The sequence below is a fragment of the Leuciscus leuciscus genome (assembly GCF_965113295.1).
Source record: "Leuciscus leuciscus genome assembly, chromosome: 7".
NCBI classification, from domain to species: Eukaryota; Metazoa; Chordata; class Actinopteri; order Cypriniformes; family Leuciscidae; genus Leuciscus; species Leuciscus leuciscus.
The window spans coordinates 17,109,115-17,128,303 of record NC_138731.1 but is presented as its reverse complement, the minus strand read 5'-3'; the positions used below and the strand labels follow the sequence as shown (position 1 = coordinate 17,128,303).

The 19,189-nt window shown below is 36.4% G+C and overlaps 3 long non-coding RNA genes across 3 annotated transcripts; 2 read left to right on the top strand and 1 right to left on the bottom strand.

Annotated features, from left to right (window-relative positions):
• Positions 1 to 1,395: 1,395 nt before the first annotated feature.
• Positions 1,396 to 10,148, top strand: LOC309503192. Its single transcript, XR_014207550.1, has 3 exons — positions 1,396 to 1,522; positions 8,936 to 9,008; positions 9,087 to 10,148. It is a non-coding gene; the product is annotated as an uncharacterized lncRNA (long non-coding RNA).
• Positions 2,626 to 7,602, bottom strand: LOC309503181. Its single transcript, XR_014207538.1, has 3 exons — positions 7,020 to 7,602; positions 5,287 to 5,376; positions 2,626 to 3,782 (listed from the first exon to the last, which is right to left on the bottom strand). It is a non-coding gene; the product is annotated as an uncharacterized lncRNA (long non-coding RNA).
• Positions 10,149 to 12,724: 2,576 nt separating the features above from the next.
• Positions 12,725 to 16,157, top strand: LOC309503196. Its single transcript, XR_014207554.1, has 3 exons — positions 12,725 to 12,830; positions 14,440 to 14,495; positions 14,982 to 16,157. It is a non-coding gene; the product is annotated as an uncharacterized lncRNA (long non-coding RNA).
• The last annotated feature ends 3,032 nt before the right edge of the window (positions 16,158 to 19,189 follow it).

Below are 19,189 nucleotides of genomic sequence, written 5' to 3'. Positions count from 1 at the left end.
TTACAGCCCTTAAACTGAGTGTCCTGTTATGGCAAATTTTAGGGTTCCTCATCTGCACTGTAAAAACTAAAGGAGCCTCAAATATCCTGTCGGATACTCAAGGAACTTCAAAATGTAATTTAAGTGCCTCAAAGCTCTTTCTCCTATAGTAGGGTTACTGGAGGAGCATTGACATACTTTGAGGTTCTTGCTGGAACTTATGGGATCCTTTAAGCACTTTGTATTTAGTTCAGAGGTTCTGGAGTCACCTTTTCATTACCATGAGACCTCGAAGTGCTTTGGGGGAAAATAGAGGAACTTGAATGCGATAAAAGGGTTATTGGAAGATCTTTTAACATTTAAGTGGTTCCTGGAAGATCTCTTATGTTAAAGCCAGCATCTGGAGGAACCCAATGGTTCTGTGAGGCCAGAATGAGAATATTATTATCCTATTATTATTATTATTATAGGCTACTTATGTTTGATTCAGTATAGCCTACATACCCAGGTGAAAAAAGACGTACTATTAAAAATGTACTTGAGAGTGTTTTTAGTATAGGCCTACAATACAAATATACTTTAATGCATTTTTAATACATTTAACAGTAGCCTACGTCTTTTTCACCTGGGTAGCTTACATTTATTTAGTAGGCTATCTGTAGGCCTATTTTGTTGATTAATTTAAACCTTAAACAACAATACTAAATTATAATAATATTAATAAGAAGAATTCATTAATTATTATTGAATAAATAATAGTAATAAAATAATAATTTTTACCTACTTCTTCATAAATTATTATTTGAAGAAGAAGAACTAGGAGGAGAAAAGTTTTATTCTGTCACGAAACTGCTGCTATTCCTCTGCTGTCGTCGCTTCAGTGATCCTCGCGCTGCTCGCGCGCAACAAAGCTCAGCTGATCGACGTCATCGGGTAACGGCTCCGTCCTCTCATCAAAGCTTCCGCCGTTTGATCGGCTCTCCGTTACAAGGTTTGTAAACTCGCCAAATAAATATAAATACAGAGTCTACTCACTATATATTCAAACACACATATATATAAACTAAATTGATTTTACATTACTACTTTTTTACAGTGTTTACCACTCGTTTATTGCACAGTATCTGGTATGAAGGTTTTAGCCGCGATGCTAACTACGTTGATCTAACGTAAGTTAATGAACAAATGGAAATTATTGACTTATTGTCTTAGATTGATTTAGTCATTCAATTCAACATATTCTGTAAAACTGTGTCTTCAAATTGCTGATATAGCCTAACTAATGTAGCTGATTCCTGCTGTCGTCATTGGCGTTTTTTATGAATAACAAAAGCAGGTTAAAATAGTTTGGTCTGTTTTTGTTTAGCCTAACTTTACTTACTACAGGTGCCCTCATTCTCTCAAATACCATTTTAAAGCCATTTACTGGTCAATAAATATTATGTTGTGAATAATCAGCTTTGTTCTTTTGTTTCCCCAGATGAACCAGTAACGTTACATTTCTAAAATAATCTGAACATTTCAGAGGCAACATTGAATTACAGTAAGTTACCTATACACCACATGCAAGTACTTTATTACTATGAACTTTCTCTGTGTGAAATTGTATTGTTTGACTGTGTACTTTTTTAATAAGTTATTCTCTGAAAATCTTCCCTCATGCTCTCAAATCTCATTCATGTTACTCAGAAAAATAATATCACAGGTTTGGAGCTAATAATGCTATGCATTTTTTATAGGCTATACCTTAATCATATGCATTTGAATATAAGACATTTGAACCCTGAATTATAACTAAAAGTTTAGTATTTTTCGACAAAAAAAAGGAAAAAGCTATTATATGACTTCAGAAGACTTATACAACACAACCCATAACACATGAGTTGTGAACTCATTGACTATTTTTAGGATCTTTTCTGCACTGTAAAAAATGATTTGTTAGTTTGACTAAAAAAAGTAAGTTACCTGGTTGCCTTAAAATTTTGAGTTCATTGAACCTAAAAATGTGAGTTTTTACAACAAGTGATTTTGTTGTCATAATTTAGGATTAAATATCGTATCAATTTATTCAAGCAATCAAAGGGATTAAGTTAACTTACAAATTTAAATTCACTCAACTTAATTCAATATTATATGAACAAACTATTTTAAGTTAACTCAACGTAATCTTAACTACATATAGTTTGTTGTAACAATTAACTAAGAAGTTTACACGGTTGCCTTAAAATTATGAGTTAAGTCAACTTCATTATGAGTTAACTCAACGTAATCTTAACTACATATAGTTTGTTGTAACAATTAACTAAGAAGTTTACACGGTTGCCTTAAAATTATGAGTTAAGTCAACTTCAACAACTTAACATGACAAAAGCTTTTTTGTTAAAACAAATTCTGGAATAACAGAGCACAAATAAACCATAACTTTAACATTTATTATAACATTCACAAAAATATTAATTCATTGAATTGTCTGACAAGTATATCTTAGTATAAATTAGTAGGCCTATGAGAGAATTAACTGCTGTTTGAAAAAAATACATTAAAGCAACAGGATACAAGCTGCTGCTATAAATGTCAAGCATGTGTGAGAATAAACAAATGTCAGTGTGATGACATTAACATCAGCTTGAATTAAGTGCAATAGAATTAAAAACAAAAAACCCATTTAATGAACATTACACATGAAAATCATTTGCTCAAAACAATATTTTGTCTGTTCAATAAAACAATACAAGTATGGAGTATGCGAGTATGTACAACCTCATAAAGTGAATGAAATAAGAAAACTATTGACAAGCAAACCACAAAATATCAGGCCACTATTCATAACAAATCTCAACGAATATTAAAAAGCATTTCTCAAACAGCATTTAAAGGGTAAGTTCACCCAAAAATGAAATTTGTCAGTACTCACCCTCATGTCGTTCCAAACCTGTAAGACATTAATTCGTCTTTGGAACACAAATTAAGAGATTTTTAATGAAATCTGAGAGCTTTTTGTCCATTCATTGACAGCCTATGCAACTACCACTTTAAAGCCCCAGAAATTTTATAAAGACATCATAGAAGTTATCCATGTGACTCCAGTGGTTTAACCCTTAAGTTTATGAAGCGATGTGAGTGCTTAGTGCAAAAATAAAAATATTTACCCAAATATTAATCTATCAATCTTCAACGCACATTCACGTTTTTTTTGTGCAAAAAAAGCACTCACTTCATAAACTTGAGCTCAATCCACTGGACTCACATGGATTACTTCAATTATAAGGCATGAAAACAGGTCAGGGGTAAAAAAGGTGAGAAAGATGCAGCATATATAAAAAATAAACACTTACATTGAAGTTGCATATCTTTGAACAAAATGATTTTCTCCTTTTCATTAGAGCTAGCAAAGAGTTATATTTGTTTCTGAGATTTTGTCTTCAAAGTTGATGAATAAAAACATCAAGTCAGAATGTCAGTGAGTGTGAGTAGGGGAGAGTAAAATCCTCTTCCACTAAACACTGAACAGTTTGTTCCTTATTCCGCGAACATGCCTCGCCACCAATTTTCATGAGCACTTTTTGGAGTACTTCAAATGTATATTTGACCTCTTTGGGGTAAGTGATATCCAGAGCATAAAGAAGCCCCATTAGTACAGCAAAGGCATTTGACACGTCCTTTAAGCCATCAAGCACAATCTCCTCCTCTAACACCACAGCCACATCAATTATTTCCTTTGGGAGAAGTTTTGCAGTGTTCTTCTCTGTGACCACCAAGAGTCCAACATTCATCCCCTTCACCACCTCTTCCTCATCAGTTGGCTAATAAGAGAAAAGGGAAATTACTATGAATCATAAAAGTGCAAAGCATTTGTAGGTTAACAATGAATGAGTTTTAAACAGAGGCAAGCCTGCATAGTCCATAGAATCTATAGTAGGGCTGCACGATATGAGGAAAAGCTGCGATGTGCGATAACTTTGTTTAATATTGCAATGACGATACGACTTGCGATAAATATTCAAATGTGAATGTTAGCTATACTGTTCCCATGTCTTAGTACTTTAATAGGTTCTTTGCGTGATTCTCAAATAGGTTCTTTGCGTGATTCTCAAACGTTTATTACCTGCCTGGTTCAGATTACACGATTTTGGCACGATCCGTTTGACGTAGGGTGTTGTGGGGATTCATAAACGACAACGGGCGTCGGGACGCAAGATTCGATCGTTTCATCTCGTATAGTGTCATAGTGGGCGACAACCTATGTTGCATCTGCGATGCTTCACGACATCACAACAGAAAGACTAGCATGTTTAATTTTTTAACGGTCCTCTACGACGGGTTGAGTATTTAAACGAGAGTGAGTGTGCGCGAGTGAGTGAGAGTGCGAGCAACAGTGAGTGTGTGTGTGCGCCAGTGAGCGAGTGTGTGCGTGCGAGTGTGTGCGTGCAAGTGTGTGTGTGCGCGGGTGAGTGTGTGTGTGTGTGTGAGTGAGTGAGCGAGGGACAGTGAGTGTGTGTGTGTGTGTGTGCGCGCGCGCGAGTGAGTGTGTGTGTGTGCGCGACTCAGCGCGAGAGCGCAAGTGAGTGATTGAGCGAGGGACAGTGAGTGTGTGTGTGTGTGTGTGCGCGTGTGACGGCACGCGATGACTGGCCGGAAAGCAACGTGTAGTCTGACGTTTCTTGTCCATGACACGAGTCAAGAGTCAAAATCGTGTAATCTGACACCGTGACTATCGTAACAGACACAAAAATCTTGCAATCTGAACCAGGCATTATTCATCGTGTCAGGCTGTCTGTTGCAATGTGTTCATTGCGCGAGTTCATATCGCAATGACGATGAAAATTCGATGTATCGTTCAGCCCTAATCTATAGTACAATTAATGGCAAATGTTCTTTAATGTTTTAATTATTTTAAACCAATAATGCTAGGTCTTGGCCACGTCGGTTTAAAATAGCTTAAAATTATTTCAGTTACTCCAAAGAACTTTACATTCTACATGGGGTAGACTCCCTCCCCTGAAAAAAAGAAAAGTCATTGGCCAAACCCCATCCCCATAAGAAAAACACAAACAAAAAAACAAATATGACACTAATAATGTGACATAAATTATTATTTTACTGAAAAACTTTTAGCTTTGCAGTCCAAAAAAGTGCAATGTGTTGATAAAATATTTTAAAACACAAAAATAGACTTTTCTTGGTCTGAACAATATATTGTTTAAGCATCAATACTATGATATGTGTATCTGTGATAGCCAGTAGAAAAAAATCCTTAGCATTGAGCCCTGACTTTATTGTATTACAACAAACATGATATTTACATACCTCACAAATTTTGATGAACTTGGAGGGTTCCTCTTTAAGGAAGTAAGGAAACCCAAAAAGGACAAGTTCTCTTCTAGATTGGTTTAAGCTCTGCAATGAAAAACATTGTTTTAAATAAAAACTAGTAGTCATAAGCCACTTTTCCACTGTCATGCCAGTGCGAGCCAGGGCAAACAGCGTGCCGGGAGAGGGCCAATAGCCTCGGACCTCGAGCACTAAGGCTTTCCACTTTCAGGCCAGTAGCTCTGCAGTGATTCCCTCAAACCCACCCTTAACATGGCTCCATAGAACAACATCAGACAACCCCACCATTACTTAAGACTTGAGATTCTAGTATCAATATTTGACCAATGTTTTACAATAAAAATGTTACAGTGACATTAACTTATTACTTTGTGTCAGGAGTGCTTATCAATCATTCTGAATCAAACTGGTATTTATCATTTCATATAAAAGAGCATCAACAAATGGGAAAAAAAGGGAAAGGGAAAAAAGAGACATAAAACATGTGTATTTATTATCGCTATGGTTAGCATAAGTAGCCTTTAGCATCACATATAAATATATATCTGCTTTACAGTGATCAGAATCTCCATCGAATCGCAACACTCGCTGGTGTCTTAAAGGGATAGTTCACCCAAAAATGAAAATTCTGTCAGTAATTACTCACCCTCATGTTGTTCCAACCGCGTAAGACCTTCGTTCATCTTCGGAACACAAATTAATATATTTTTGATGAAATCTGAGCTCTGTCTGACTCCTCCGTAGGCTGCTAGATGGCCCAAACTTGCTGGCCCAGAAAAGTTATTAAAGAGATCGTTAATATAGTCCAAGTGACTACAGTGGCTCAATCTTAAGTATATCAAGCGACGAGAATACTTTTTGTGCGCAAAAACAAACAAAAATAACTACTTTATTCACTATTCATTTCCTTCTCTCTGGACCTCTAGTTGGTTCGCGTAGTGTTTTTGCGTAGCGCGTCTGTGTTACACGTCACCACGTAGGCTCACTATTGGCCAACGCTGGTCATGTGTGTGATGCGTGATGACGTATAACACAGACGCGCAGCGCAAAAACACTACGAGGCCCAGAGAGAAGGAAATGAATAATGGAATAAAGTCGTTATTTTTGTTTGTTTTTGCACACAAAAAGTATTCTCGTCGCTTGATATACTTAGATTGAGCCACTGTAGTCACTTGGACTATATTAAAGATCTCTTTAATAACTTTTCTGGGCCAACAAAGTTTGGGCCACCTAGCAGCCTATACGGAGGAGTGATCAGCTCTCAGATTTCATCAAAAATATATTAATTTGTGTTCCGAAGATGAACGAAGGTCTTGCGGGGTTGGAACAACATGAGGGTGAGTAATTACTGACATAATTTTCATTTTTGGGTGAACTAACCCTTTAAAGTGAGTTTTGAGAACTGAAAATTGCTAAAATTGTCTTAAATGTTGAAGTTAGCTGGTTGCCTGATAAAATAACATGATACATTTATTTTATATAATAAAAAACCTCCAAAAAGCTCTGGCCATTTGCCCCAAGGAAGTCCATTTGAGGCCTGATCAAGCCCTGGAAGTGACAGTGTAAGCACGACTGGCCCTGGCACGCACTAGCATGCTCGATTTTGGCCTGATAGTGGAAACACGCCTATGCTGTTGCATGGAAATTTTAATTAATCAGGCATATGACACTGGAACCATTTTTCTAAAAATAAATTAACATATACTCACATCATCCTTAAGAGACTGAATCAGGGTCTTGAGTTCTCCAATGTCTTTGGCTTGGTACAACCGCAAAAATCCGTTACTCGTTACTCATCAAGCCCATGGAAAAAGGTCGCCTTAATGTCGGTGGACACAATGCGTCCACATTTTGCAGCAATCTAGTAAAATGACAGACCCACAATTAGAATATTACAGTTTTTTTTTTTTTTTATTAACAATTGCTAGGACACATTTTCTCAATACTGAGGTCACCTTTTCAGTTTTCAAAAGAGTAGCCTATGTAAACGTGCAGATTGGCCTGCAGGTTTGGTAATGGTTGTCTGTAAGAGACAAGAAATCATGCAAAGATTAATTGAAAGATATATTCATTGAATTTATTTTGTGCCAAAGCAGTGATAAATTATCCACAGTTTAACCCACATAGACCACTGTTGTGCTTACTGTGTGAAGAGTTTTGACAAAGTAACCCAAGTATTGAGAAATGGGTTCTAAAGATTAAAATAAATAAATAAATAAATAAGTGTTTTAAGTTTTAGAATAGGTAGTTTAAAAAAGATGGTTTATAATGCAAGGCAATGCTGTATTACAAAAGCAACAGTTAACCCATGTTTTAGTAAAGAATGCTAACCTGTCTCTGGGTAAATAAAGCAGGCCATCTGCTCCTCACATCTTTAACATGTTTAGGATCCGTTCACACATAATCTCTAAAATGTAAAAAACGTATAAAAGGCTCATGTGTGAAAGCTACTACGTTAACATTAAACCACTAACGTTAACGTTATGTATATTAAATGGACTCAATGGAAACGGGTCAACGAAAAAGAGGACGACATTTCTGATGCAGAATTATAATAAATTTAAACCATTTTCGGAGTTTTTGCCGCCTAGGAAATACATTAAATTAATATTAGACAAAACCAGTTGAGATTAATACTTACCATAAACAGCCTAGAAGAATATGGCGCCTTCCCGTTCAGCTGTGTTACAAAGTTACGTCGTGTATCTTGGCAAACATGTTCAAAAGCTCAACACGTCTGAAATATCACATAAAAAGATTCATTTTAGCACTTATTGCTTAAGAATCATAAGTATAACGTTAACAGTTCAATCTCTATTAGCCTACTTATTGCCGTTTCCTTCTCTTAAATGTAACGTTAACTTAACCTGAATGCATATTTTAAAACGGGCAATACGCATTCGTGTTCAATCAAGACAAAAATGAAAAATAACTAAAATATTGTTATTTATCGGGATTATTTTAAGGTTGAAACGCTTCACTAACAGCCTTACTAAACTGTAAAGATAAGAAACACTATATAAAATAACCTCAATTGGAACTTCTGGAATTTCTGAGGCAAAATTATTACAGATTTAAACCTTCTTCTGAATTCTCGCTTCCTAGCAAATAAATTACATTTCCCTTAGAGAAAACCAGTCTATTAAGACACTGAATTTTAAAATTACTTACCATAAACCGTCTGCTTCTGAAGAAGCTATAGCTTGTCAAGCTGAGGAGAAAATCGCGCCCTCTCGTTCAAGTCAATCAAGTGTCGTCTGTGTCGTACTCGTCTCCCGGGCGTCCGGCGCATGCGCAGGGAAAACTGAAGTCTAGTGAACTATCTATTAGTTGAATCAACTAATGTTTTTATTTTATATCAGTGAATTGCCACCAAGCCATTAGTTTAATAAACCTTAACTTAAAATGTTTTGTTATCTGAACAACATTAGTGCATCTAAGTTGATTTGACAAAAGAAAATATGTTGTGTTAACAAATCATGGAAATAATTTTTTACAGTGTGGGACATTTTTGGAGCTTAACTATTTTTTACATAAATTGTTGCATTGAATTGAACTAGACAAGTGTACATAAGAATAGTTTGAATGAATTACAAAAAAAAATGTATGCTTGTGTTTCATGCAGTGATATTGAATGGTGATGGGTTGCATTATGCCTGAGATCTGCTTTCGGGTTCCACAGACAGAAAGTCAAACAGGTTTGGAACGTCACAAGGCTGAGGAAATTATTTAATAACTTTAATAACCTTACTAACAGTAAATTTTGTAATTTGCAGGGATCTCGGTAAGCTGAAATACAAGTTTGATCAAGAATAAAAATCCTCCTGTAGACCTGAAAATCACTGAAGTGCCTGGACCATCCACCAGAAAAGAGGAAAAGCAAACAGAAAATGAAGCTGATGCACCTTTTCACTTTTCGAACTCGTTAAGTACCTCACGTGTCCCTTGTGAAGATTTTATAATTGATTGCATTTTATGTTGCAGCGAGTAAAGGTGCATCACATTTGTGAATTTCGTGAAATTACACAGGCAAAAAGACAAAATTGCTGATCGTATGGATTCTTATTGAAATGACTGAATTCACCAGTGAACATTAACAGAACAACAGATCATTTTACTGCACCTTAACTCTGTTAAAATGGAAAATGTTTTCTGCTTGTTGTGACATAAGGAATATACTGTTTCCGGGTCGAAGCCTCTACTTCTACTTTCTCTATCTTGTTTCTAGATATTGAGAATACTCAACAACCATTTATGAACACTGTTGATTCAAGTCACACATTTAAGCTTTTCAAAAGGCATAGTGTACATTTCAGTCTCCAGTCTCACGGCATCCCAGACTTCAACATTTTATGATTCAAAATAGCTGAATAACTAACCATCTGAGATTTCGGAATAGAGATAAAGGTTAGGATCCTAATTTTCAGGAATATTACAGCACAATGAGTGTATATTAGCACTGTTTGTTGTCTGTTTTTGGCATCTGATAGAGCTTTTGGACTTGGAAACAGTGACGTCAGACTTAACAAGTGGACTGAAACACATGTTTTAAAATTAAGTGAAGATGGACATTTTTAAATAGTCAAAATTGTAATGTTTTACATTGATTTATTACATGGAACATGTGTTTTCCATGCATTTTGTTGAGATGTCTTTTCTTGTGTAGCCTATTGTATACACATGGTTGATTATTCATGTTACTTATGTATTATACTATTTTGTGTGTGTGTGTGTGTATTCATTGATATTAATCTATTACTAGCTTTTTTTTTCAAGTGCATGGAAGTGTATGTATTAAAATGGATCTAAAATATGTAATAAACAATTCTTATTTTGTATTTGGTTCATTTTGTTTATTATAATAGAAGTTAATGGTGGTAACCATAGTAACAACATGAAATTAATTTAATACAAATACAATAAAATTGAAATTTGGTTCCTGGAGGCACCCACAGTGGTTCCACACAGTGCCTTATATAAGAGTTCCTCAGGAAACCTGTGTGGTTCCTCAGAGAACCGCCCCTTTTTAAAGGGTGCCTAGAGGATCTACAGACGGTTCCGCCGGTGTGGCAAAGTGAAGAACCCCAAAAGGTTCCTCCAGGCACCTTTTATTTTTACAGTGTGGATCTCTGTGTCGTTATTGTTCTCCTGACTTACACAGGTACTGATTTAAGATCAAGATTTCTTTCCTCTCCTTACTTGTTTCATGATGTCTTCGTCTCAAAGCCGATAAACAGGATACATTATGCTAGCGGATATGAGTATAAAGCCCAACATAGTTTGATAAATAAATTACTATCTTACCATTTAGTGTAGTTGTTGAAAAATATAATGTTTTATCAGGTTAAAAGATTAAGATCCATATGAACAATGTGTCTCATCAGCTTTTGTGTGTGTGCATTGTTTCTACTGCATGGTTTTACCATCCACTGAAGTTACTGTAAAACTTTAGTAATTGTGATTCAGTATCTCTTTTCATCAGATTATTCCAAATTAAATCAAGGGCAAAGACTTTGACAGCACATCAACAAAACAGTGATTGTAGGGGAAACAGTAACACTTTACTGCAACAAAACCAAACTTGATGACGATTTCACATGGAAAATGAACAGCTGTTATTTTTAGGCAGGCCCCTGAGAGTAACATAACTATGAGAAACTTCGGCTCAAACAGGATTCACATCAACCCAGCCGTTCCATGAGAGTTAAAAATACATCAAATACAAGTGTCTGATACAGGAAACTACACCTGTTATCCAGCAGAAATAGGATGGACATTAACAATAACAGGTTATTCCATGATTTCATTTGTTGAACTTGTTCCCTTTCGGTCACGTTAGACCCCACGTCGGACTGACCGACGAATAGGAATTTCGCTAGAGAGGCCAATCTACTTCGAGTGTATAAAACGGTAAGGGTGGATTTCCTGCAGGGGTTCAGTCTGCAAGACTGCTGAATTACTAAATAAACGTTATTAGCAAGTTGGTAGAAAACTGTACATTTCTTGTCTATTACCACCCACTGCTACTTATACCAACGACGGAAATAAGCACAGTTACAATAGCTTAATATGTGGGAGAGCGTTGCTATAGAGTGTGACAATATTGTATTGCAATATGAAGCACTTCAAAGTCAATACCAAATCAAAACTAGTTAGCACATTATTTGTAATTGAAAAGGTTTAAGGACAAAATATGGTTATGGATACACTTAAAATAGTTACAAAATAGATGAGATGATGATAACTTATACCATTAATCTTACCCAGCACATATAGGAGAGAGAGAGAGAGAGAGAGAGAGAGAGAGAGAGAGAGAGAGAGAGAGAGAGAGAAGAGGAGGTAAAGAGAGAGAGCCCCGAGAAAGGGACCCAGAGAATAAGAAGAGAGCCAGAGCAACAGTTTCAATCTTCTTTTATCCCTTCCGTGACCATGTGACTAAAACCCAAATGTGAGACGTTCAAACTGACCGATCAAATAATTACAACTTCCCCCATTGTACTAAAGGTGTGACAATTCATAGACCCCCAAAGTACACACATCTTGGCCTACAGGCCTTGATCGCTATTAGCCCCTCTGTGCCTTTGGGAAATCCAAATGGTCCTTGTGGTAGAAAGAGGGGGTGGAAAACAGTAAAACAAATTTCTTTGTTCATTTCAGATATCTTGGATTATTTTCAATCCTTCACATGCAATAATTGCAGCAGCTGCTCTGCCTCACAGTGCGGGTAAATAATGAGCAGCAGGTGCATCGGTTTCTCTTCATTGGTATTGGTGTGACGGCGATACAGCGGTGATCGAGTCCTCTCGTTTGTGTGTGTGCGTCTTCAGTGTGCGCTAAAAAGCTGTTCTTACAGCTGGTGACGGTGCACTTTTTCAGAACGTTAAAAAGCTGTTATTACAGCTGGTAAGAGCTGTGCCTTCAACAAGAGGGAGTGCACACTACAGGCTGCACGTTCCCTGTCAGTGTTGCATTGATCTTTTCCCCTGTGTGCTTCAGCACCGAGAGAGCGAGTCTCCTAAAAGAGTTTACATGGGTATGAGTTGCGTCTGTCTAAAGATGAAATTCCACCCGTGTGTTTGCTGAAATATGTTGTTTGTGGGTGGTTCATGTTCTCGCATGGGAACATGACCACGTCGGCACGTCGGTCGACTCTTCTTTCTCCAGAGAGCTTGAGTCCCCTCTTGTGTGTAAAAACATAGCCGCAGGTCTGCTCGACACTCTTGGAGATCGAGAAGATCAGCGAGAGCTTATCCACAGGGCAAACCCCAGACGGACCTCTCGCTCCTCTGCGTGTCGTGAGCCGTCGAGCTGCTCTAGGTGCGCAGTCCCCTTGCCTATTCTCCATTGTTGCGCCCTCCCTATAGCCACCAGGAGAGGTCAACTTCTGTAAAATAGCTTTTGTGTCTGTCAGAAAACAGACCGATGTCACTCAAACAAATGCCTCTCTACATCATCATCATCATCATCTCATGTTCTGGAGTCATTATGGCCTTTCTGATAATCAGCATCTGCATTCACAGGTGAGAAACAATAATTTTTTCTTTGTATTTTTTCAGTTGGCTTTTATGAATAACCTTAACATATTTTCAAAATATACATGCATCACTACATTTATATAAATCTTTGTAAGTCAACTCAGGGCACTTTTATGTCCCAGGGGTTGATTCTTACTTAAACAGATTTTGGTAACCCTTTACAATACATGTGCACTAATATGCATTAATTCATCCTTGACTAATGCACTGATAATCTTGAGTTATTGTATGACTTTATACTTTATAGATTAACTAAATTATTCAATAATGATAGCCACATCAGCAACTAAATAAGAGTCTATCTATTGCCATTATTAAATGCGTCCTCATGGATTTATTACCTATCCACCTTATTCTTGACGAGCTTACTGCGTTTTGAATTATGGGCGCCTTCTGCCACTCGGAAAATTCCCCTCCCTTCTGAAATTTATAGATACTTTTTAACATGACTTCGTCATTTATTTCTGCTGCTTTTCAAATGCTATTTATGCATAGATTTTAAATCTTTACTCGTGTGCCAGACCCTTTTTAACATAAAATACTCAAATCGATCATACAATCATTTTTAAATTAAATTTATGGTGATGTATGGAATGTTAGAAATAATCACAAACCGTTCTGCATTTATTGTGTGAAAATGATTACATATTTACACAAATCATGACTGTCATCATTTCTATGACCAACAATTATGATACTAATACATTTGATCAAAATAATAATTTATATTTTTTGATAAATTTTGATGAGTAAAGAAAATAAAGAAAAGTCTCTATATTTGTACTATATACATTCAAGCTGTAATTTAGTTCAATTATGCAGGTGTGAAAATATTATTAAACTGAAGATACACAAAGACCTATATAAAATGCTAGTCTTAGCAAGACAAACAAGATAGACATTTTATTGTACAAATATATATATATATATATGTATATTTAAAATGTATATACCACAGAATGCTATTTGAGATGTGATGGAAATAACTCTTTGATTGAAATGTTTTGGCTGAAGTTTGCATGCTTAAAAAAAAACAAAAAACATCAGAACCCCATGGGTTTCTTGTCTCAATTTTTAAAGAATGCTAGGTAATGAAAGGTTGTATATAATGAGACATGTCTTAAACTATTGCATAATACTTGTTGATGTACATGTTTAATTGGTTATTTCAAAAGATTTCTACCGATGAAGTATGTTTATGAGCTGTTTAATTCATAAATTAAAAAAAATTATATTAAAACGAAATAAAGCCTGACATAATTCTTTAAGGTTTCATATAGAACATACTTCTGAGAGTGGACATATTTACTGAAACATTTCAATTAAAAATGTCACACAGAGACATTCTAACAGCACTGGCATTTAGTATATCGCTTACGTGAAAACGCAAACAAACAAGGTTAAACGTCACAGAGAAACTGATTCTCAAATGAAAGGTGCTAGCGTGATGTTTCCTGGGCTTTATACATGTGTTAAGAGGGTTGTTTGTGAAAGTCCACATGGTGAAAAGAGGTCATTTTTCATTGCATGACTACATGCACGTACATAAACTGAACTGCATTCTGTGATGTGAAAATGCTTCATAATTTAACAGGAAACTGACGCAGAAGATGAACTCTAGTCTCAGTGAAACATGCAGTCCAGGAGGGTGCAAGTATATTTACCACACCACAGGTTACTTTTCAGCACATAGGCTACGGGGGATCTGTTCTGGAAGTCTTGCAGTATATATTTAAGTTTTCTTTTTCATTCTATGTGTGCATGATCTGCACAGGTGAAGATGATCTCTCACTGTGACAAACATACAATAACAGCCTGTGCAAGTCAGTTCAACTCGAAACCACCTACCCCCACAAAGTCAGTTTGACACCTCCCTCATGTTCACCACATCATGTCACCATGTCCCCATCTATTTCTGGCCAAAACTGCTGCAAAACATAAACTGACACACACACACACACACACACACACACACACACACACACACACACACACACACACACACACACACACACACACACACACACACTTCTCGATGGAAAAACTACTTTGTAAAATCACTTTTGTTCCATCTAATTGAAAAGAGGAATGAAATGCCTGTTTTTGTTTGACTTGTTTTATCTTTGTTTTCATCAGGTCTACAGTCTTCATACAGTTTCATGAACATGATCTTTCCTTCTCAAGACACCAGTTTATGTGTCTGCCACTCATCAGATGAACATCTCAATACAGGAAGATGTTTATCAGTAATTTTCATGGGTTAGAGAATGGGATAAAATGTGTTGAATCCCAATAAAATGTATGGATTTGTATGCTGCTTCAGAGCAATATTTGAAGCTCTTGTTCATGTCAAATCATGCAATGCAGAGGGAAATTTACAGTGTACAAATTAATTAGATATTACATATAATTTGGAACTAAAATGTAAAGTTTTGCACATTGGTTCAGAAATGAGTGTGTAGCCTTTTTTTTTTTATGTTGTCAACTGCTTTTTATCACTTTATTAGAAGCACGACAATTAAACTGTGGCTGTTACAGAAAATACTAAACAGATATTTAGAAGTTTAGTTTAAATTACATTATTAAATTACAAGTATTGAAAATCAACATGTGTATATGCTCTGTAAAAATTATGTGATGCAAACCTGCTGTAAGAATTGAGAAATTAGGAAATGCCGGACAGTCTGGTTGAAGAGCGGCCAGACCCTGAGAGAGGACAAAGGACCTCTCTGGAAATTAGCATTTAAACTCACCATTTGTGAGACAAAGTCTCACCTCCGAAACATCCTAATCTGCATCTCTCCCCCTCTTCCCCACTCCCCCTCTCTCATGCTGAGACCACATGTAAAACACCCAAGAAAATGTATAGTTTAATGTGAATGATTATCACAGAGTATTTTTCATGTTTGGTATAATTTAAAATGTCACAGTGCGACTGGTACAAATGTCTCATTTCCAATTAAGTAAAACAAAAGGTAATAAGGTTTTTATGAGTTTAGGGACAACTTAAACACAAAGGAAGGTGGTCTCCTTTCTACAGAGGTGGTCCCCAAAAGGTGTAACCTCTAAACGCAAATTTCCATTGTTAAAATATGTTACCAAGTGAAAGAGGTCCTGACTATATAATGAAATGCAGCAGGGGATTTGGGGCCTTTTCTGTACATCAGGTTGGCCTGTGAGGCTGAGAGTGAGACCTCTCATTCTCATGTATTTCTTAATGTTGGGTTGCATCTTTATCGATTATCTTTGAATTGATTATGAAATTGGCATGATACATTTACCTGACATAATAAATTGTTACATTTGATTATTCTAACTGACTTTGACATTATTTTCATTAAAGAGTTAAAAGGAATAGTCAAACATTCGCTCACAATTAATGATCCACAGATATCATTAAAACCTTTTCATTTATGGAGTCAGATGAAATAACGAGAGAATACATATTCAAATGTATTGCATTTAATAAAAAAATACTTTGCCTCGAGAAAAGGACAGTAACACGTAAAGACCTTCCACGCTGGTCGGATGTCGGTTTTGGGCCGATCGAGCGCTTACACTGCGGTCTTCACACACACTTGGGCTAAATACAGGAAATATGTTAGTGAATTTTTAAGTTAATCTTGATCGTTTTACCTTTGTGAGTACTGTCTATAGAAAAAAAACCGTACCGGATTGGTGCTTGCAACGCGGAGCTGTTACAGTTAATGCCCAGAGCTCCCATTCAGCTAAAACGTCAGTTCTGGGGGCATAAACCTAAAGAGTGTCTTTGTGCCTCTTAACAGACACAAAATGCAATTAAAATGTCTGTCCAACATGAACAGGGCCCTTACATGACAACGAGATGCGTTTAGCAACTTAGCCATTGTTTAAACTCACCTAAATAGTGTTTTAGACGGCTAGCTGTAGTCTCGCGCTGAAGTCCCGTGGGAACTCAGTTGTAGCCGGAACACGACGCTCCTCCCACGCGCGATTTTTTTCCCCAAACCACTTCAGCGGAAATCCCGCCCTGCAGCTGATTTAATTGGTTTAGGTTACAGTGACGATTGACATGACCAATGAAAACCTTAGAATCAGCTGCAGGGCGGGATTTCCCCTGAAGTGGTTTAAAAAAATTAAATAAAAAAAAACCACGCGCACTTTTTCCGGCTACAACTGAGTTCCCCCATTTAGGCGAGTTTAAACAATGGCTAAGTTGCTAAACGCATCTTATTGTCATGTAAGGGCCCTGTTCATGTTGGACAGACATTTTAATTGCATTTTGTGTCTGTTAAGAGGCAAAACATTTTTTATTTTTGCCGTGGTCAGTCACTCACAACAAGTGTGGTCTATCAATACCAGGTGGTATTTTGTAAAAATAGAAGTAGAACGACTTCAGTATAATTTCACTTTGAACTTAAGACTGCTCATGTTACTTTCGACCCTGTCAGTTGGGACAAAAGTAACACAACAATATACAAGCTAGATTTTTTGTGTTACTCTTGTTTTTTTTTTATTAGCCTAAATATACCTGAGTATGACCTTGTTAACATGTAACTGCAAACATATTTTGGCCTTTATCTTTGCAAAAACATAATTTAAAAAATTACATTTTCATTTTAAATTTCAGTTTCATCAATGTTTCAAACCTAACCCAACAGTACAAACTTGAATTGTTTAGAATATTTTTTTTATTTACGTTTTTTCACCATGAAAAATATGAAAATTAAATTAAATTAGCATAATATAAATTCTCAACATAACGTAACAATAGTCATGTTTACATCCAGCTGTTTTTATGCATACATTTAAAGTCCAACTGAAATCAAAATGGACCCTATTTACTTAGCGCATATTACTAGTCTTGTGGTGAACAATTAATCCGTGCAAGTTAAAACACAGGGAAATGAAGCAGTCAATCAAGTTTACATGATTTACAAAATGGATTTCCACTATAATCAACAATTATATAAGAAACATGATAAATGTAAACATATAAAAGAAAAAAGAAAAAAACGTTATATCTTTCGCGGCCAGGGCGCCGCCATTGTGCAGTATTCTAACATGTGACGTCACGGGGTTGGTTGGCTTTAAAGGCTCTGGGCTGAGTTCAGTAAAACGCAGTGAAAGACATAAAACTTAACATTAAACTACGCATAAAAAGCGTTCATCTGCTATCATATTATCATGTCAAACCTCTCATACATGTTTGCATCACATTGGCTCGTTAACAAGATGCATGTGCTGGTCGAACCAGCGAACAACTAACGTTAGGTACAGTCATTGTTAGCTAACAGCTGTAAGCATGAACTAGCTAAATAACGCTAACTTAGTACCAGACAAAAAGACGACGTCTAACGTTATGTTAACAAACTGCACATGCACACTGTAGATGTTTGTGAAATAATTTTTTATTCAATATAATGTTTTACATTTTACAGACATGTTACAAACTATTTACAGGCTATTTGCTAACGTTATAGCTTGTGTGTGTGTGTGTGTGTGTGTGTGTGTGTGTGTGTGTGTGTGTGTGTGTGTGTGTGTGTGTGTGTGTGTGGACTACTCTTCAATCATACTCTTCAATAAAAAAAAGCCGTCTTCCTGCTTCATTCTGTAACATACAGATCTGTATTGTGCTATTGTTTTTGATTCTGTAACATACAGATCTGTATTGTGCTATTGTTTTTGATAGTGTTATACATTTCTTACAGATAATCACGATGATCATTGCGTTTGTCTTACTGAATGTGGTATCTTCCTGTCAGCAATTACAGTTTTTCTATAAGCTTTTTTTTAATAATGCCGACAGTAAAATGTTGCCAGATATTGATACGAAAAACAAGCAACAATTATAATTTTTTTATAATAATCCGAAATAAGTTCAAAGCGTGTGTTTTGGAAATAAGATTAATATATCACGAACCCTAACATGCAACTTTCCACTTTAAGAACTTCCTAAAGTGTGACATTAAATCAGAAAAACAAGTCCAGAAGACTACTGCCACCTTTCCATGAGATGGATCTGGCAACACTGGATCGCACCCGCGCCCTCACAACGCGCTCTCAAGCCCCGTTCACTGCGCTAGATTCTCGCAGCAAAATGAATTGCAAACACTCATATGAGGTGGTTTAAACGGCTAATTAATCATTCAGAGAGCTTGAAATTTTATTTTTGAATGTAAAAAAATGACCGAGGTCCGGACCTCGGTGACCTCATAGCTGGCTACGGCCATGTATCACCGGCTGTTCGACATAGCGACGTACCACTGCTCGGTTCCCAAGCCGTATCGACTCAAATGCATAAGTAATGGGACACACAGGCTCAACAGGTCTCTCAAGTTCATCTTCCTCCATTTCAAATCAAT